We start from the raw sequence: 20,761 nt of genomic DNA, 5'->3' as shown, positions 1-20,761 counted from the left end.
CCCTCTGCCCAGACACAGCCCCTAGCTACCCCCCTCCCTGCACCCTGAGCTACCCTCTGCCCAGACACAGCCCCTAGCTACCCCCTCCCTGCACCCTGAGCTCCCCTCTGCCCAGACACAGCCCCTAGCTACCTCCTCCCTGCACCCTGAGCTACCCTCTGCCCAGACACAGCCCCTAGCTACCCCCCTCCCTGCACCCTGAGCTACCCTCTGCCCAGACACAGCCCCTAGCTACCCCCCTCCCTGCACCCTGAGCTACCCTCTGCCCAGACACAGCCCCTAGCTACCCCCTCCCTGCACCCTGAGCTCCCCTCTGCCCACACACAGCCCCTAGCTACCCCCCTCCCTGCACCCTGAGCTACCCTCTGCCCAGTCACAGCCCCTAGCTACCCCCCTCCCTGCACCCTGAGCTACCCTCTGCCCAGACACAGCCCCTAGCTACCCCCCTCCCTGCACCCTGAGCTACCCTCTGCCCAGACACAGCCCCTAGCTACCCCCCTCCCTGCACCCTGAGCTACCCTCTGCCCAGACACAGCCCCTAGCTACCTCCTCCCTGCCCCCTGAGCTACCCTCTGCCCACACACAGCCCCTAGCTACACCCCTCCCTGCACCCTGAGCTACCCTCTGCCCAGACACAGCCCCTATCTACCTCCTCCCTGCACCCTGAGCTACCCTCTGCCCACACACAGCCCCTAGCTACCCCCCTCCCTGCACCCTGAGCTACCCTCTGCCCACACACAGCCCCTAGCTACCCCCCTCCCTGCACCCTGAGCTACCCTCTGCCCACACACAGCCCCTAGCTACCCCCCTCCCTGCACCCTGAGCTACCCTCTGCCCACACACAGCCCCTAGCTACCCCCCTCCCTGCACCCTGAGCTCCCCTCTGCCCACACACATCCCCTAGCTGCCTCCTCCCTGCACCCTGAGCTACCCTCTGCCCACACACAGCCCCTAGCTACCCCCCTCCCTGCACCCTGAGCTCCCCTCTGCCCAGACACAGCCCCTAGCTACCCCCCTCCCTGCACCCTGAGCTACCCTCTGCCCAGACACAGCCCCTAGCTACCCCCTCCCTGCACCCTGAGCTCCCCTCTGCCCACACACAGCCCCTAGCTACCCCCCTCCCTGCACCCTGAGCTACCCTCTGCCCACACACAGACCCTAGCTACCCCCCTCCCTGCACCCTGAGCTACCCTCTGCCCAGACACAGCCCCTAGCTACCACCCTCCCTGCACCCTGAGCTACCCTCTGCCCAGACACAGCCCCTAGCTATCCCCTCCCTGCACCCTGAGCTACCCTCTGCCCAGACACAGCCCCTAGCTACCCCCCTCCCTGCACCCTGAGCTGCCCTCTGCCCACGCACAGCCCCTAGCTACCCCCCTCCCTGCACCCTGAGCTACCCTCTGCCCACACACAGCCCCTAGCTACCCCCCTCCCTGCACCCTGAGCTACCCTCTGCCCACACACAGCCCCTAGCTACCTCCTCCCTGCACCCTGAGCTACCCTCTGCCCACACACAGCCCCTAGCTACCTCCTCCCTGCACCCTGAGCTATCCTCTGCCCACACACAGCCCCTAGCTACCCCCCTCCCTGCACCCTGAGCTACCCTCTGCCCACACACAGCCCCTAGCTACCCCCCTCACTGCACCCTGAGCTACCCTCTGCCCAGACACAGCCCCTAGCTACCCCCCTCCCTGCACCCTGAGCTACCCTCTGCCCAGACACAGCCCCTAGCTACCCCCCTCCCTGCACCCTGAGCTACCCTCTGCCCAGACACAGCCCCTAGCTACCTCCTCCCTGCACCCTGAGCTACCCTCTTCCCAGACACAGCCCCTAGCTACCCCCCTCCCTGCACCCTGAGCTCCCCTCTGCCCACACACAGCCCCTAGCTACCCCCCTCCCTGCACCCTGAGCTACCCTCTGCCCACACACAGACCCTAGCTACCTCCTCCCTGCACCCTGAGCTACCCTCTGCCCAGACACAGCCCCTAGCTACCCCCCTCCCTGCACCCTGAGCTACCCTCTGCCCAGACACAGCCCCTAGCTACCCCCCTCCCTGCACCCTGAGCTACCCTCTGCCCACACACAGACCCTAGCTACCTCCTCCCTGCACCCTGAGCTACCCTCTGCCCAGACACAGACCCTAGCTACCTCCTCCCTGCACCCTGAGCTACCCTCTGCCCAGACACAGCCCCTAGCTACCCCCCTCCCTGCACCCTGAGCTACCCTCTGCCCAGACACAGCCCCTAGCTACCCCCCTCCCTGCACCCTGAGCTACCCTCTGCCCACACACAGCCCCTAGCTACCCCCCTCCCTACACCCTGAGCTACCCTCTGCCCACACACAGACCCTAGCTACCCCCCTCCCTGCACCCTGAGCTCCCCTCTGCCCAGACACAGCCCCTAGCTACCCCCCTCCCTGCACCCTGAGCTCCCCTCTGCCCAGACACAGCCCCTAGCTACCCCCCTCCCTGCACCCTGAGCTACCCTCTGCCCAGACACAGCCCCTAGCTACCCCCCTCACTGCACCCTGAGCTACCCTCTGCCCAGACACAGCCCCTAGCTACCCCCCTCCCTGCACCCTGAGCTACCCTCTGCCCACACACAGCCCCTAGCTACCCCCCTCCCTGCACCCTGAGCTACCCTCTGCCCACACACAGCCCCTAGCTACCCCCCTCCCTGCACCCTGAGCTACCCTCTGCCCACACACAGACCCTAGCTACCTCCCTCCCTGCACCCTGAGCTACCCTCTGCCCAGACACAGACCCTAGCTACCCCCCTCCCTGCCCCCTGAGCTACCCTCTGCCCAGACACAGCCCCTAGCTACCCCCTCCCTGCACCCTGAGCTACCCTCTGCCCAGACACAGCCCCTAGCTACCCCCTCCCTGCACCCTGAGCTACCCTCTGCCCACACACAGCCCCTAGCTACCCCCCTCCCTGCACCCTGAGCTACCCTCTGCCCAGACAGCCCCTAGCTACCTCCTCCCTGCACCCTGAGCTCCCCTCTGCCCAGACACAGCCCCTAGCTACCCCCCTCCCTGCCCCCTGAGCTACCCTCTGCCCACACACAGCCCCTAGCTACCCCCCTCCCTGCACCCTGAGCTACCCTCTGCCCACACACAGCCCCTAGCTACCCCCTCCCTGCACCCTGAGCTACCCTCTGCCCACACACAGCCCCTAGCTACCCCCCTCCCTGCACCCTGAGCTACCCTCTGCCCACACACAGCCCCTAGCTACCTCCTCCCTGCGCCCTGAGCTACCCTCTGCCCACGCACAGCCCCTAGCTACCCCCTCCCTGCACCCTGAGCTACCCTCTGCCCAGACACAGACCCTAGCTACCCCCCTCCCTGCACCCTGAGCTACCCTCTGCCCACACACAGCCCCTAGCTACCCCCTCCCTGCACCCTGAGCTACCCTCTGCCCAGACACAGCCCCTAGCTACCCCCTCCCTGCACCCTGAGCTACCCTCTGCCCACACACAGCCCCTAGCTACCCCCCTCCCTGCACCCTGAGCTACCCTCTGCCCACACACAGCCCCTAGCTACCCCCCTCCCTGCACCCTGAGCTACCCTCTGCCCACACACAGCCCCTAGCTACCCCCCTCCCTGCCCCCTGAGCTACCCTCTGCCCACACACAGCCCCTAGCTACCCCCCTCCCTGCACCCTGAGCTACCCTCTGCCCACACACAGCCCCTAGCTACCCCCCTCCCTGCACCCTGAGCTACCCTCTGCCCACGCACAGCCCCTAGCTACCCCCTCCCTGCACCCTGAGCTACCCTCTGCCCAGACACAGACCCTAGCTACCCCCCTCCCTGCACCCTGAGCTACCCTCTGCCCACACACAGCCCCTAGCTACCCCCTCCCTGCACCCTGAGCTACCCTCTGCCCACACACAGCCCCTAGCTACCCCCCTCCCTGCACCCTGAGCTACCCTCTGCCCACACACAGCCCCTAGCTACCCCCCTCCCTGCACCCTGAGCTACCCTCTGCCCACGCACAGCCCCTAGCTACCCCCCTCCCTGCACCCTGAGCTACCCTCTGCCCACACACAGCCCCTAGCTACCTCCTCCCTGCACCCTGAGCTACCCTCTGCCCAGACACAGCCCCTAGCTACCCCCCTCCCTGCACCCTGAGCTACCCTCTGCCCACGCACAGCCCCTAGCTACCCCCCTCCCTGCACCCTGAGCTACCCTCTGCCCACACACAGCCCCTAGCTACCTCCTCCCTGCACCCTGAGCTACCATCTGCCCAGACACAGCCCCTAGCTACCCCCCTCCCTGCACCCTGAGCTACCCTCTGCCCACACACAGCCCCTAGCTACCCCCCTCCCTGCACCCTGAGCTACCCTCTGCCCAGACGCAGCCCCTAGCTACCCCCCTCCCTGCCCCCTGAGCTACCCTCTGCCCACACGCAGCCCCTAGCTACCCCCCTCCCTGCACCCCGAGCTACCCTCTGCCCAGACACAGCCCCTAGCTACCTCCTCCCTGCACCCTGAGCTACCCTCTGCCCAGACACAGCCCCTAGCTACCCCCCTCCCTGCCCCCTGAGCTACCCTCTGCCCAGACACAGCCCCTAGCTACCTCCTCCCTGCACCCTGAGCTACCCTCTGCCCACACACAGCCCCTAGCTACCCCCTCCCTGCACCCTGAGCTACCCTCTGCCCACACACAGCCCCTAGCTACCTCCTCCCTGCACCCTGAGCTACCCTCTGCCCAGACACAGCCCCTAGCTACCCCCCTCCCTGCACCCTGAGCTACCCTCTGCCCACACACAGCCCCTAGCTACCCCCCTCCCTGCCCCCTGAGTTACCCTCTGCCCACACACAGCCCCTAGCTACCCCCCTCCCTGCACCCTGAGCTACCCTCTGCCCACACACAGCCCCTAGCTACCCGCCTCCCTGCACCCTGAGCTACCCTCTGCCCACACACAGCCCCTAGCTACCCCCCTCCCTGCACCCTGAGCTACCCTCTGCCCACACACAGCCCCTAGCTACCCCCCTCCCTGCCCCCTGAGCTACCCTCTGCCCAGACACAGCCCCTAGCTACCCCCTCCCTGCCCCCTGAGCTACCCTCTGCCCACACACAGCCCCTAGCTACCCCCCTCCCTGCACCCTGAGCTACCCTCTGCCCAGACACAGCCCCTAGCTACCCCCCTCCCTGCACCCTGAGCTACCCTCTGCCCACACACAGCCCCTAGCTACCCCCTCCCTGCACCCTGAGCTACCCTCTGCCCACACACAGCCCCTAGCTACCTCCTCCCTGCACCCTGAGCTACCCTCTGCCCAGACACAGCCCCTAGCTACCCCCCTCCCTGCACCCTGAGCTACCCTCTGCCCAGACACAGCCCCTAGCTACCCCCCTCCCTGCACCCTGAGCTACCCTCTGCCCACACACAGCCCCTAGCTACCCCCCTCCCTGCACCCCGAGCTACCCTCTGCCCAGACACAGCCCCTAGCTACCCCCCTCCCTGCCCCCTGAGCTACCCTCTGCCCACACACAGCCCCTAGCTACCCCCCTCCCTGCACCCTGAGCTACCCTCTGCCCAGACACAGCCCCTAGCTACCCCCCTCCCTGCACCCTGAGCTACCCTCTGCCCACACACATCCCCTAGCTACCCCCCTCCCTGCACCCTGAGCTACCCTCTGCCCACACACAGCCCCTAGCTACCCCCCTCCCTGCACCCTGAGCTACCCTCTGCCCAGACACAGCCCCTAGCTACCCCCCTCCCTGCACCCTGAGCTACCCTCTGCCCACACACAGCCCCTAGCTACCCCGCTCCCTGCACCCTGAGCTACCCTCTGCCCACACACAGCCCCTAGCTACCCCCCTCCCTGCACCCTGAGCTACCCTCTGCCCAGACACAGCCCCTAGCTACCCCCCTCCCTGCACCCTGAGCTACCCTCTGCCCACACACAGCCCCTAGCTACCCCCCTCCCTGCACCCTGAGCTACCCTCTGCCCAGACACAGCCCCTAGCTACCCCCCTCCCTGCACCCTGAGCTACCCTCTGCCCACACACAGCCCCTAGCTACCCCCCTCCCTGCACCCTGAGCTACCCTCTGCCCACACACAGCCCCTAGCTACCCCCCTCCCTGCACCCTGAGCTACCCTCTGCCCACACACAGCCCCTAGCTACCCCCCTCCCTGCCCCCTGAGCTACCCTCTGCCCAGACACAGCCCCTAGCTACCCCCCTCCCTGCACCCTGAGCTACCCTCTGCCCACACACAGCCCCTAGCTACCCCCCTCCCTGCACCCTGAGCTACCCTCTGCCCAGACACAGCCCCTAGCTACCTCCTCCCTGCACCCCGAGCTACCCTCTGCCCAGACACAGCCCCTAGCTACCCCCCTCCCTGCACCCTGAGCTACCCTCTGCCCAGACACAGCCCCTAGCTACCCCCCTCCCTGCACCCTGAGCTACCCTCTGCCCACACACAGCCCCTAGCTACCCCCGTCACTGCACCCTGAGCTACCCTCTGCCCAGACACAGCCCCTAGCTACCCCCTCCCTGCACCCTGAGCTACCCTCTGCCCACACACAGCCCCTAGCTACCCCCCTCCCTGCACCCTGAGCTACCCTCTGCCCACACACAGCCCCTAGCTACCCCCCTCCCTGCACCCTGAGCTACCCTCTGCCCACACACAGCCCCTAGCTACCCCCCTCCCTGCCCCCTGAGCTACCCTCTGCCCAGACACAGCCCCTAGCTACCCCCCTCCCTGCACCCTGAGCTACCCTCTGCCCACACACAGCCCCTAGCTACCCCCCTCCCTGCACCCTGAGCTACCCTCTGCCCAGACACAGCCCCTAGCTACCTCCTCCCTGCACCCCGAGCTACCCTCTGCCCAGACACAGCCCCTAGCTACCCCCCTCCCTGCACCCTGAGCTACCCTCTGCCCAGACACAGCCCCTAGCTACCCCCCTCCCTGCACCCTGAGCTACCCTCTGCCCACACACAGCCCCTAGCTACCCCCGTCACTGCACCCTGAGCTACCCTCTGCCCAGACACAGCCCCTAGCTACCCCCTCCCTGCACCCTGAGCTACCCTCTGCCCACACACAGACCCTAGCTACCCCCCTCCCTGCCCCCTGAGCTACCCTCTGCCCAGACGCAGCCCCTAGCTACCCCCCTCCCTGCCCCCTGAGCTACCCTCTGCCCAGACACAGCCCCTAGCTACCTCCTCCCTGCACCCTGAGCTACCCTCTGCCCACACACAGCCCCTAGCTACCCCCCTCCCTGCACCCAGAGCTACCCTCTGCCCAGACACAGCCCCTAGCTACCCCCCTCCCTGCCCCCTGAGCTACCCTCTGCCCAGACACAGCCCCTAGCTACCCCCCTCCCTGCCCCCTGAGCTCCCCTCTGCCCACACACAGCCCCTAGCTACCCCCCTCCCTGCCCCCTGAGCTACCCTCTCCCCACACACAGCCCCTAGCTACCCCCCTCCCTGCACCCTGAGCTACCCTCTGCCCACACATAGACCCTAGCTACCCGCCTCCCTGCACCCTGAGCTACCCTCTGCCCACACACAGCCCCTAGCTACCCCCCTCCCTGTACCCTGAGCTACCCTCTGCCCACACACAGCCCCTAGCTACCCCCCTCCCTGCCCCCTGAGCTACCCTCTGCCCACACACAGCCCCTAGCTACCTCCTCCCTGCACCCTGAGCTACCCTCTGCCCACACACAGCCCCTAGCTACCCCCCTCCCTGCCCCCTGAGCTACCCTCTGCCCAGACACAGCCCCTAGCTACCCCCCTCCCTGCACCCTGAGCTACCCTCTGCCCAGACACAGCCCCTAGCTACCCCCCTCCCTGCACCCTGAGCTACCCTCTGCCCACGCACAGCCCCTAGCTACCTCCCTCCCTGCACCCTGAGCTACCCTCTGCCCAGACACAGCCCCTAGCTGTCCCTCTCCCTGCACCTCAAACTTTTTGAGCTGAGCCCCTCCACCTTTGAGTTATAATTTTTGGTGGTAGGCCCCCCAAGTCCAGACAGGCGCGTGGCCTGCTGAGGTGAGTCAGGGGGTGGATGTAGCATACCCTCCCCAGACCCCGACGTCGGAGCTGGCTTGAGCCTCACTGGCCCCTGCCCACCCAAAACAGAAACTCCCCAGTGCAGCCACAGCCTTAGGGCAGGGACGATGCCCCGGGACTCCGGGGACACAGTCTGGGCCTGTCACCTCCAGGGCACTGGGGTTCTCTTCTGCCCAGGGCAGGAGTGAGCAAACGTCTGTAGGACGTGATGACCATTCAGAAACCGGTGAGGAATGAGCTGGTTTGAGGGGAGCTGATCTCGGTCCCGTTGCAGGTCAGTGAACCTCTCCCTGTCTCCATGTCCCTATCTTTAAACAATTACAGGCCCCACAGGAGGGGGTTGGTTTGATGTTTAACCACATGGCTAAGCAACGAGAACCCCAAATCCCCCTGTGCTTTGGGAGCCAGGTTTCCTGTTTGAAGTCTGTGTTTCAGAGGACTTCAGGCCTGGGCACTGTGATTATTTACCAGTTTCTCGGGCCTTAGGGGGTCACGTCACTCACAGCTGTGAGGGCCGAGCGGTTAAGGCGTTGGACTCGAAATCCAATCGGGTTTCCCTGCGCAGGTTCAAATCCTGCTCACAGCGAGGCCTGTGTTTTAGCCACACTTGCTCACCAGGGCAATACATCTCCACCGACCCTGAGACGCTCTCCGTACACTCCCCACCCCAAGGAAACCCTGTTCTGCTCCTTTCATGGGGATGCCTGGGATGGTGCCTCACGCTGTGTCCCTGCGGTCTCAGCTCCCGAGGCCTCTGCCCCTCACCCAGCGCCCCCGGCTCAGCCCCACCCCTGGGTGCTGCTCCTCTCCAGCGCGTGGAAGGAGCTGAGCACGGGCAGCCCGTAGAACAGGCCAGGGGGAGCCTCCCCCAAAAGGCCGTCCATGCGGGGGGGAAACGCTGGGGATGTGGGGCGGGTCTCCCCTCCGGAGGCCCGTGGGCCCGTGGTCATCTTTCGAGCGCTGGAAGCGAAGCTCCAGAGAAGTGGGGGCCCCGCCTGCGCCCCGCTCCCCTCTGCCTCTTAGCCCGATGCCCTGCTCTTGCTCTGCCTCTTCTCACCCCCCCTCCGCCTCTTCCCCCAAAACCTGCGCCCCACCCCCCCTCGGCCTTTTCCCCCGCGGCCCCGTCTTCTCGGCCTCTTCCTGTCCTGCTCCACCTCCTTCCCCAAGGACCCCACGACCCCCCGCTCACCAGAGACAGAGAAAAGGGATGGGTGCCTGGCCCATGGCCCCCCAGTAGCCCCCCTTCGGGGAAAGGGGCAGAGAGGAGCGAGGGGCAGGTAGGGGGACCTCGGGGGCCAGAGGAGTGAACAGTGGGTGGGGGGGGCCTTGGGGGAAGAGGATGACCGGGGGCGGGGCCTCTGTGGCGGGGCCATGCTCTAGGCGCCGGTGGCCCCCCAACTTCTCGGGGTCATTGGAAACCCAGGATGAAGGTGACTCAGGGCCTGGTTCCTGTTTGGGCGAAGAGTCCATAACACCTCTCCCTTCCTGGCAGTGTGAAGGGGCTGGACAGGGCATAAAGCCCTCCAGACACGGCCGGAGACAGGGAAAGGGCCGTCAATGCGGAAGAGAATCGGGCCCAGAGTTAGACAAGGGGTGCAGAGAATATTCTGGATTCTGGTCATTGCACTTCGCCCTTGCTAGAAAAGCTTCCTGTATTTTCTCCATTTCACTCCCTGACTCTCGATCTCTGCCCCTTTCCCCGTTTCGTCCTCAGAATTAGCACGTTCAGCCAGTTAATCGCAGCAATCCCGCCATAACACGCCAGCCTGAAATCTCAGCTCTCCCCCGCCCCTCGCACGAGACCTGCTGCCAGCTGAACTGGAGAAAGAATGGGGAACGTCTCTGGCAGAGGGTGTGAAACAGACCCCCGGAAAAGGTGAGTTTTCACAGGGATTTCCTCAAATTAGGAGAAACTTGGGGTCCCAGTTAGTGCCCAGAAAACCCTTCAGGGATCAAACAAACCAGAGGCCCAGCTCACCCCGATCTGGGCTCCACGTGGGAGTGAGCAGGGGGCTGCTGAGACACACACAGACTGCTGGGCACGCACGGACTGTGGCTGGGGAGGGGGCTGCCAGACCTCCCTCGGGTGACCAGACAGCAAGTGTGAAAAATCGGGACGGGGGTGGGAGGTAATCGGAGCCTATATAAGAAAAAGACCCAAAAATCGGGACTGTCCCTCTAAAATCGGGACCTCTGGCCACCCTCGACCTCCCCCACAGACTGCCACTGAGGGAGGAGGGGGCAGTTGCACAGACCTGCAGTGACCACACGGATTGTGAGGTTTGCTCCCCTCCTGTCTCCAGTGGGGCTGAGGTTTCTCCCTGAGCCTGCTGAGCCCTGTGGCCCTTCCCAGCCACGTCCGTGGGAGCAGAAAACACCGAGAGACCAGGCCGGGGAGGTCATATGGTTTATTGGACCAGCTTCTGTTGTGGAGAGAGACCAGGGCCTGAGGACAAGCTCTGTGGAGCTCGAAGGCTGGTCTCTCCCCAGCAGAAGTTGGAGAATGAAAGAGATCCCCTCCCCACCTTGTCTCTCTAATCTCCTGGCACCGACCTTGCAAACAGAGAACTCTGAGGCAGTTCGTGCTTCCGACCGAGCACCCGGAGCCCGTATGTGACACGGACGTTGCATTCATTCAAACAGTGCCTAGCGCAGCTGGGGGACGGGCTTCAAGCTGCTGCCAGCCACAGCCCCTTCTGTGCCCCAAACCGGGGGCGACTGCGCCTCCAGGCCAGACCCCTCTGTTCCAGAACGGAGGTGCCCTTCGGTCTCTCAGCCCGGCGCTCTCACACAACCACAGCAGCTCCAGTCACCAGGTCCCCTCTTGGCGCAGTGGGAGGGGGCAGCAGGACAGAGCAGGCAGGCCACCGAGCGGGAACTGGACTCCGGGAAGCCGTGACTCTGTCCAGGATTTAGGTGTGATACCGGGCAAGCCGCTCAACATCCGCTCCCGGTGCGATGCTGTGGGGAACAGGGCCAAAGCCATCGGTGATGACGGGGGGATTTTCTTGGTTTTTCAATGGTTTGCATGCCGTGTGTGGGACTCAGTTTCCCTGGGTGCTGTTCGTTTAACGAGGTGGCACTGGTGGGAGAGGTAGTTTGTTGTTACAGAGGACCAGCGGTGATCTCGCCTGACAGCTGGGCCCTCAGGCCAAGGCCTGGAGAATGGATACCCCAGCGACTGGTGAGCGGGAGGCCCAGCCTGGAAGTCACAGCCAGGTCGGGCCAGTAGTAGGACAATGGGCTGAGGAGAGAAGACCCGGTGACTGCTTCCAGCCAGGGGGGAAGAAAAGAGGGAGGAGAGGAGAGGCTGAGATAGAGGAGACCCAGGCAGCCTGTTTACCTGGGACAGAAGACAGAGGACACAGGCTTGTGGGAAGCTGATATCGGACGCTTAGCTGGAAGGAGGGGGCTTCTGGACTGGGGAGAGAAAACAGCCAGAGCCCACACGGGTGCAGGAGAGACCTAGATGGACTGTGCAGAGGGAGGTTAGGCCTGAGGCCCTGAGAGTTTCCTGTGCTGTGTTCAGATGCTCAATGAACCCCTCTCTTTTACGCTGGCTGAGAGTCACGGCAGTCTCGGGATCGGGGTTGCGTTCTTCCCTCTGGGAGTAGAGGCCCCAGGGGTTCAGAGTGAGGGGACTCCCTGAGGGGGCCCACGGCAGACAGGCATGCTCAAGGCTCAGAGAAGAGGGGTTCCAGGAGGCGTAAGGGCCTACGGCTTAACCCTCGAGAGAGTGGATCTCCGAGAAGGGCTGTCACACTGAAGGGGGTTCCTCCCAAGGAGTGTACGAGGCTGAGAGAGAGCACAACTCCTGTGAGTCCGTGACGCCATCCATGGATAGATAAAGAGAGGATGGAAAGGGAGGTGATTCAGCAGTGGGGAGACTGACACTGGAATACTGCATCCCGTTCTGGTGTCCACATTTCAAAAATAACATTAAAAAAAACTGGAGAGGGTGCAGAAAAGAGCCATACTGAGGGATGGAGAAGACTTATAAGGGGGGATTGAAAAACTCAGTCTGTTTAGTTTTTAAAAAGATGGAGAGGTGAGCTGATGGCAGCCTGCAAGTGCCTTCGCTGAGAGAAAACACCAAGTATTTAAAGGGCTCTTTAGTCTTGCAAAGAAAGGCAGAACAAGAACCAATGGCTGGAAGCAGAAATCAGAAAAATTCTCCTTAGAACAAGGCAGAGATTTGTAAGAGGGAGGGCGACTCATCACTGGAACAAACGGCCAAGAGAAGTGATGGATTCTCCATCTCTTGATGTCTTCCAGTGAAGAGTAGATGCCTTTCGGGAAGGTGCTTTCGTCAAAAAGCAGCTCTTGTGATACACGGGAGGGCTGGGAGATGCAGGGCGTCATATTAGATGCTCCAATGGTCCCTTCTGGCCTTAAGTCGACTAATTTATGAAAAACTGGTGTTTTATTGTATAGCCGGCTCCACCCCCCGACTCACCAGTCATTGAGTGCGGAGATCCGGGGGCAACAACTCCAAGCTCCAAGAGGCTGGGCAGGGGCAGGACATCAGCTGGGAGGGGAGGGGTAGGGGGGCAGTGACATCACAAAGGCCTTTGGCAGGACCTCAGCCCATTGGGCAAAGGTGGTGGGGAGGGGGTGACCTCACAGAGAGACCCCGACATCAGCGGGGCAGGGCCGAGGTGCAGGGCCAGGGCAGTCGCTGAGACCCCCCCGGCTTTGCAGCCGCACGTCTCCTTCGCCAGGTCTCCCCTCGAGGACGGGGAGAGAATTAGGATTCATGTCGTAGCATGAGGAGGAGCCTCTGTGGAGTTTTCTCCTTTCCGACCAGTGATTGTGCCAGAAAACGAACTTCCCTTGACAAGGTCAGAGGCTGCGAGAGGTTTGGAACCTGTTGGGTCTGATGCACCTGCTGCAGGCAGAATTCTCGGCACAGAAAACACTGGCTTAAGGGGGCAGAATGTGATTTCCTACCGAGCACTTTGACGCTTGGAAACATTGGGGACCTTGGGGTTTATCCTTTTTGGTTTCCCTTTTCCTCTTTCCTCCCTCCTTTCTCCTCTTCTCTTGCTTCTTTTTTCCCTGTTTCCCTCCCTCTACCAAGGAGGACTGTGTGTGGAGGGTGGACGGGGGGGGGTTGCTCTCATCGCGGGAGGTCCTCACAAAGAGCTGGGTCTGGATCTGAGAGCGATCTGCTCTGATGGTGACCTGGGCCGTCCTGTGGGACCTCTGGTGAGACCTCTCAGCCGCCCGCCCCTCAGCGTCTCAGTGCTGGTTGGCCAAGCGGGGGGCTATCGACAGCGAGGAGACTCAGGTCCTTTTGGTCTCGTTTCAAATCAGGCAAATAAGTCACAATCAATGCAATGTATGGGATTAATCTTGCTGCTTCAGGGGCGGAAGGAGGCAGGGTATTGGGGGAAGGAGTGGAGTGGGGCAGGGTCTGGGGCGGAGGGGGGGTTGCCCTGGGCCCGCACCCCCCTCGGGATGGCCTTGGCAGCAGTATTGGTCCCACCCCGCGGCAGGGCCAGGCTGGAACCAGGTACGGCCGGGGCAGGGCAGGGCAGGGCAGGGCAGGGGGTGGGGGAAATCTGGGCGGGCAGGAGCCAGGGGAGGTACCTCTCTCCAAGCCAGACCTCGTAACCTGAGATCCAGAGAGGGGTGGGGCTCAGGGCACACCCCACCCATCGGCCTTTCCCGTTGGTTAGCGTCGGTGTGGACATGCCTCGCATGCTGGGTTTTGTGGGTCCTACTTTCAGGCACCTCCTTCTTCCTGTAAGCGGGGGAATAGTCCCGCTCTTGTGGGGAACTTTCCTGGCTTCTGCAAGACCCCGGTGAAGTGGGCTAGCGAAAGGATCTGAGTCCTCGCTCCCACTGCCTTTACCCAGTGGCCTCCCTGCCCTCGAGGACTCCCCTTCCACTCTCCTGTCTGGCAGAGTCCTCGTAACCCCAACAAGGCTGGGCCCAGGATTCCTGGGGGGCTCGACCCCCAACCCTGCGGCGGTCACCTAGGACAGGGGCTAGGGTGTCCCCACTCCGGGGTACTCTCTGCACTGGGCACTTCTCTGACCCACTGACCACTACATACAATTTAAAGCAAATGCAAGTTATTTCATCAACAATTAATTTTAAAAAGAATAAGGGAAAATGCGAAAGGTGAAAGGAAACACATCACCCCGCTCTGTGGCAGGGAACATCACAAACAGGGTCTCTGGAACGTCAGGGCAGTTCACAGTCTGCTCCTTGTAAGTCCCAGGCCCCTTCTCCGGCCCTGGCCGTGCTGCGGGGATGCTGTGGGTTGGACACTCGCTCTGGTGGTGGCCACACGCTCTCAGGCTCGAAGTGGCAGGACCCTTCTGCCCAGTGTCGCCCCCGCCCTGTCGGGTTACGATCCAAGCCTGGCCTGCAGAGCCTCTGGGCTGAGACGTCTCCCTGTGCGGGGCCCGCTCCCCAGGGTCCCCCTCGCTCTCCCCAGCTGCTCACCGCACCCAGCTCCGGACTGCTCCAGCCCCAGCCCCACCACTCGGTCTCTGCACGGCTGCTGCTCTGCCTCCAGCTCCCTGGGCTGCTTCTCTGGCCCCTCGGGCTCTGGTTGCTCCCGGGACAGGTCTGCTCTCTCTGGGCTGCTTTACTGGTCCCTCTGGATCTGGCACAGCTCTTCCCCCCAGCTCAGCTCGGGCCCCTGCTTTCTCCTTAGCTCGGCCCCACTCTGTCTGTCTGACCCAGGCAAATCCATCTCACACGGAGGACGGGACCCCCCTGGCCTCCTGACTCCCTCATTAGCCTTCTCGCCCTGTCATTCAGGCTGACCTGGAGCGTTGGCCTCTCCCCATTGTTCCTGGGGACTATCAGTCTCAGGGTCCTGGTTTCCCATCGACCCTTCCCCCTTTTAGGACTGGGAGCTAGCCAGCCAAAACACCCCCACTGACTGTTAGTAAGGGGGAACAGTCCCCTCACATTTAGGCCGTAGCTGGGGGGGGTTGAGGATCGGCGGCATCTCAGTGTCAGATTTAGGGAGCTAAAGTGAAAGCAGCAGCCAAGCCCACCTCAGTATTTTTGTGGAGCTAGCCCCTGGTGCCTAACCTGTTTTGAACAGCCCACTAGGCCCCCATCTGTGTTGTCAGGTGCCCGATCCCAGACCTACATTATTTTAAACAGATGCTTTTGAAAAACCTACCAAAAGTCTAACAGGCTCTAAAAATCAGCTGAATACATTCCGGGCCTACAAGCACTAAAATACCCTCATCAAACCAGTGTATGGGGCTTGGAACGGTATCACGACATGGCAGGGGCTGACAGTCAGTGCTATTACCCGCAGGAGAGTGAGTTTCGGGGGGGGGGGGGGGGGCGGAGGGTGAGAAAACCTGGATTTGTGCTGGAAATGGCCCAACTTGATGATCACTTTAGATAAGCTATTACCAGCAGGAGAGTGGGGTGGGAGGAGGTATTGTTTCATGGTCTCTGTGTGTATATAATGTCTTCTGCAGCTTCCACAGTATGCATCCGATGAAGTGAGCTGTAGCTCACGAAAGCTTATGCTCAAATAAATTGGTTAGTCTCTAAGGTGCCACAAGTACTCCTTTTCTTTTTGCTAAATGTGTGAAGACCCATTTTTCATGATTGTTGCTAAAGCCAGTCAGCAAATGTCGTCTAGGAGTAAGTGCTGTAATTATGGGGAAGAAAAATCTGCATTTTTCACACGTAACAGAAGTGGAATAACTGCATTCAAAAATAAAACAATGAAAAACTTGAAAGGCCACAAGCCCACTCAGTCCTACTACTTGTTCAGCCAATCGCTCAGACAAACAGGTTTGTTGACATTTGCAGGAGCTAATGTTGCCCACTTCTCGTTTACAGTGTCACCTAAAAGGGAGACCAGGCATTCACAGGGCACTGTTGTAGCTGGCATCGCAGGATATTGACAGCCCAGATGTGCTGAAGAATCATACGTCCCTTCGCGTTTCAACCACCATTCCAGAGGTCATGCGTCCGTGTTGATGACAGATTGAGATGTCACCAGCGGAAGGTTGATTTTCTTGTTCGGTGGTTTGGATCTTGTCGTTTCCACATTGGCGTTTTGCTCTTTTCAGACTTCTGAAAGCACGCGCCACACCTCATCCCGCTCAAATTTTGGAGTCCAATTTCAGACTCTTAAATCTTGGGTCAAGTCCTGTGGCTATCTTTAGAAATCTCACATTGGTCCTTCTTCGCCTTTTGTCAGATCTGCAGTGAAAGTGTTCTTAAAACGAACATCATGTGTTGGGTCATCATCCGAGATGGCTAGGAGATAAAATCTGTGGCAGAGTGCAGGGAAAACAGAGCAGGAGACAGACAATTCTCCTCCAAGGAGCTGAGTCACCGATTTAATTCACACATCACTTTTTTTTAACGAGTATCATCAGCATGGAAGCATGTCCTCTGGAATGGTGGCAAAAGCATGCAGGGGCATACGAATGTTTAGCATCCCTGGCACATAACTACCATGCAATGCTGGCTGCAAAAGTGCCATGCGAACGCCTCTTCTCAACGTCCGGTGGCCTTGTAGGCTCTAAACGTTTACACTGTTTTCCTTTTGAGTGCAGTTCTGGAACAAAACAAAAAATCTACATTTGTAAGTTGCCAGGAGCTCCTGCTCCCTCCATGGCCCCACCCCTGCCCCCCCCTTTCCCTCAAGGCCCTGCCCCCCAGCGAAGCTGGAAGCCGGAGCAGGGCTGGGGAGCCACAGAACCCCCGTGTGCCCAGGCTGGGCGGGCCTGAGAACAGCCCCCAGCCCATATCCCCATCCTCCATCCCCCGGCCCAGGCCAGGTGGAGGGTCTGCAGCTCCGCACAGCTGTCTGCACGGCTCTTCCCCCGACCTGGTTCCAGACGGGGACGGGGCCTCAGAGCCACAGCTGGGTTATGGTAAGAGCCCCCCGGGCAGCTGGAGACTCAGGAGGGTGCTCGAACCATGGGCTGATGTGAGGCGTTCTCTGTCTCTCCAGTTAAAGCTGCACTGGAGACACAGGCCTGGACGCTGGTCAGTGCTGTAACCCCCCGGCAAGCGGGTCCTACTCATGTTCATGTTCCCTCCCTCAAGCTCTGGCCCAGATCACTCTTTGAAGGAGAGGGAGAGGGCACAAGAAAACACACGCATGAGACTGACGCTATCGGAGGGTGGTTAGTGTACCCACCCACAAGGTGGGAGACCAGAGTCCAGTCCCCCTGCTCCAATTCGGCTTTAATTCTTTATCCAGAGGGCAACAGCTTCACTAGGACAGACTGACGGGGCCTCACAGCACAGTGTCCCATAGCTTCGTGCTCAGAGCACGCTCCTGAAAAGAGCGGATCCCTGTCCAAATCCCTCTCACCCTCAGGCAGAGGGGGGCTGTCACCTGGGTCGCTCACATCCCAGGTGAGTGCTCTAACCAGGGGGCTACAAAGGTGCGAGGGACGTGTCGTTTCCCCTGGCTTTTTGCAAACCCAGCAGAGGCGGGTATCTCCAGAGAGGGATCCTGGCTGTGGCTGGCACCTCCCATTGTCAGCGTAGGCAGGTCCATGCGTAGCGTGCTGGCTTTTGTGAGTCACATTCCAGGGTTGTGTTTACGCTTCACTTTTATCAGTACAACTTTTGTGTCGGCCAAGAGTTTGAAAAAAACACACCCTGGGCCAACGAAAGTTTTACTGACGAAAAGCGCCTAAATCTTTCTGAACCTAGCCCTAGGTCTAGGAGCAAAGAGGACCAGGGAATTGTAGACTCACGTTTTAATGGGTTTCTCTCACCAACTGAACGTCAGATTGTGATGGGGGGGGCTGTTTGTCAAAGGGGGCCACGCTCATAGATCCAGTGTGGAGGTCGTACACTTCCTCACACAGAGGTAGTGGGTATCGAAGGCCAGGAAGGGCTGAGCCTCCCCAAACAGCCTTGCATGGCCCCACTGACACTCCACCCCCAGGCCTCTTCCTGCTTCCTGGTGCTGTGCTGTGGGGGGCTCTTCCCCCCATGGCCAGGGCCCCAGGCTGGGGCTAGTGGGGGCCGGCCTGTGCTCTGGTGCTGGTGGGGGGCATGCTGCCTGCCCTCCCACCCGGCACTCGGGGGCTGAGGGGGTGCTCTGGGGCTAAGGGGAGGTGCCCACCTGGTGCTCCAGGGCTGGAGGAGGGGGACCATGTTGCCTGCCCAACTGCCCGTGCTCTGGGGCTGGGGTAGGGGGGCCACGCCACCCACCCCACTGCCTGGTGCTCCGGGGCTGCGGGAGCAGGGCTGCGCCACCCGCCTGGCTCTCCGGGGCTGGGGGCACTCAGGCAGCCCGGGGATGGGGGGAGGTGGTGGTGGCCATGCGGGTGGGGCTCTGGGCTCTGGTGGGAGGGGAAGAGCCTGAGGCAGAAGGGATGGGCCAGGCCAGGGGCTAGCGTCCCCAAGCCCAGGTTCCACCGCCACCCATGCCGTCACACACGTGTCTGGCCTCCCTGTGGGATCAAATAATTGCAACCGTGGGGTCTCAGGATCCCTGGCAGGGCTGAGCAAATATCAACCCGCAGGCAGGGTAGAACAAGCCGTCTGTAGCCTCCGAGCCTCCTGCCCGTGGCCGACAGTAACAGTTCGGGTTCCTGACCTTCTGGGCTGGGCAGAACAAACAGTCAGTTCATCGCCCCCGGGGGGGCAAAACAAACAAACAAACACAGTCTGTGGCCCCTGAGCATCCTGGCTGGAGGAGGCAACCACCGTTGGGGTTCTGGCCCTCTGGGCCGGGCAGAGCAAACAGTAGCCAAACCTAGCGGGAAGTGGGGGAGTGGCAGGGTCACCCGGGCCCATCCAGCTCCACCGGGTGCCGACCCAGGGCCCGATGAAGCCGGGGAATTCCACGTTAAGGGATGAACCATCAGCTCCTACTACGTTCCCTGGGTCACTTCCTACCCCAGGGCGCGTCTCACACACCTCTCGGCTCGCCGCAGCTCAGCATCCCGGTCAGCCTCTGCGCTTGCCTGGCCGCTCGCAGTGTAGTCCGGGTCTCAGGTCCCCACTGCTTGGGGAGCCTCCGGCCTCTCTGCAGGAGCTTGCAACACACGTCCTTCCTCCTCCTCAGCCGGCCCAGGCTGGGCTGGGCCGCCTCCTTTTCTCTGTCGCTTCCACTGCGAGCGGGTGCAGCAAGGCTGAGGGGACGTGGCCTTCTGAGGCCTGCAGCGACTGGTCTGTCCCTGGTGGCCTCACGAGGGGTCGTACACCCCTTCACACCGATCCTGAAAAATACCAGGAACTCAAATCGAAACTTCTCCTTATGGAGGAAGCCATCCAAGAGGCGGTTGACCTGGTCCCAAGTCTCCTTGGCCATGCGTGCCAGCGCCCCGGCCTTCTCCCTCCAGAGGGTGAACATAGGAAAAAGACTCCAAAAAGAGACCCACGAGCCCTCCCATGAGCCCCCAACCAGCCAGAGGTGATGCCCAGCGTATGCAGTCCCTTGGGCACGCCTACGCCCGATACCCGCAGATTGCAGACACACCTAGGAAGCCTAAGGACCCCACAGGCATAGGCACTGAAGCCGTGTCACCGGCTTTCAGAGACAGGAGCACAGACCAGACCGCCTCTGGGAATCTCACTTTAGAATTGTTTAAACGTTGCGGAGCTGAGGGGCCACAGAGATGTGGTGACCTTGATCCTAATTCAACCCTGACATTGCACCAGCAGTGGAGATGTTGGGTGGGTCACTGACGTGTAAAATCACTGGGGCCGGGGGCTGATTTGCTCTTAGGGAGAGCCTCAGAGAGCCCTCACCTATGGGCAGCACGTGACCTGCCCGTTGCAGGACCCTAGCCCTGGGCCTCTCCCATTCTGCCGAAGTCCCCACCCCCCTCCCTGCCGGTGCACCCCCACCATAGCCACTGGCCCCCCAGTCCCAGGCCACCCCAGCCACCCCCAGCCCCGGAGCACCACCCTGAGTCCTGGCCATAGGCCGGTGCTTGTACCGGCCCCAGCTGCCCCAAGTCCCAGCCACATGCTGGCTGCCCCTGCCCAAGTCCCAGCGGAAAAGAGGGAACTGGAAGCAGGCAGGTGGGGGCTGGGGGCAGAGCATGGGCTGGGCTGGGCAGACTGGGCTGTTTGAGGAGGCTGAGCCTCCCCTGGCCTGTGATACCTGCTGCCCATGCCCTCACCCAAGACAGGTGTGGCTGGGAGATGGCGCTGCTTTCTCCTACAGCAATAAGGGGCCATTCCTACCACGCTCAGAGGCATTGCGTGCACTCACTTGCTCTCCTTAATACCTCCTTTCTTATTTATTTATTTATATTACAGTAACACCGAAATGGCCCAACCAAGATGTGGGCCCCCTTGTGCTGTGCCCTGGAGGCACCAATAGTGAGGAACCATCCTTGCCCTGGAGAGTTTACAGATTTAAAATTTTTATTAAGATGATGTTTTTTAAAAAAGTGAACGGTACAGAATTTAAGCACAGAAGTTTCAGGTTATCAGGGAATAACGTACAGATTATCAAGGGGTGCGAAGTTCGGTTTAAGATCGGGTGGCTAAGGAATACATAATCTGCAATATCCCCGATTGGGGGTAAAAGGTTAACGGGTCAAAGGACAGACATTGAGATAGGAGGGTATGTTGTTCATATAATGGCTATGTTCAGGTGTGGAGTATAGTGAGTGAATACGATGATGAGGATGGATTGACCCTCATTTGGTGAGATTTAACGTTCAGTGAGTTTATGGCTCCAGTTCATATGGTCCAACGGACAAAGTCTCTCGGTCCCTCTCTCATCGTTGATGCACCATGTCGCTCCAGCTCATGCCTCC

The 20,761-nt window shown here is 61.3% G+C and overlaps 1 non-coding gene across 1 annotated transcript; it reads left to right on the top strand.

Moving 5' to 3' along the window:
• The first annotated feature begins 8,522 nt into the window (after nt 1-8,522).
• TRNAS-CGA lies at nt 8,523-8,604 on the top strand. The gene has a single exon. It is a non-coding gene; the product is annotated as a tRNA-Ser (tRNA).
• The last annotated feature ends 12,157 nt before the right edge of the window (nt 8,605-20,761 follow it).

This window comes from Chelonia mydas, chromosome 11 (genome assembly GCF_015237465.2).
Source record: "Chelonia mydas isolate rCheMyd1 chromosome 11, rCheMyd1.pri.v2, whole genome shotgun sequence".
NCBI classification, from domain to species: domain Eukaryota; kingdom Metazoa; phylum Chordata; order Testudines; family Cheloniidae; genus Chelonia; species Chelonia mydas.
The sequence above is the reverse complement of the archived record's forward strand: the minus strand, read 5'-3'. Positions and strand labels throughout refer to the sequence as shown.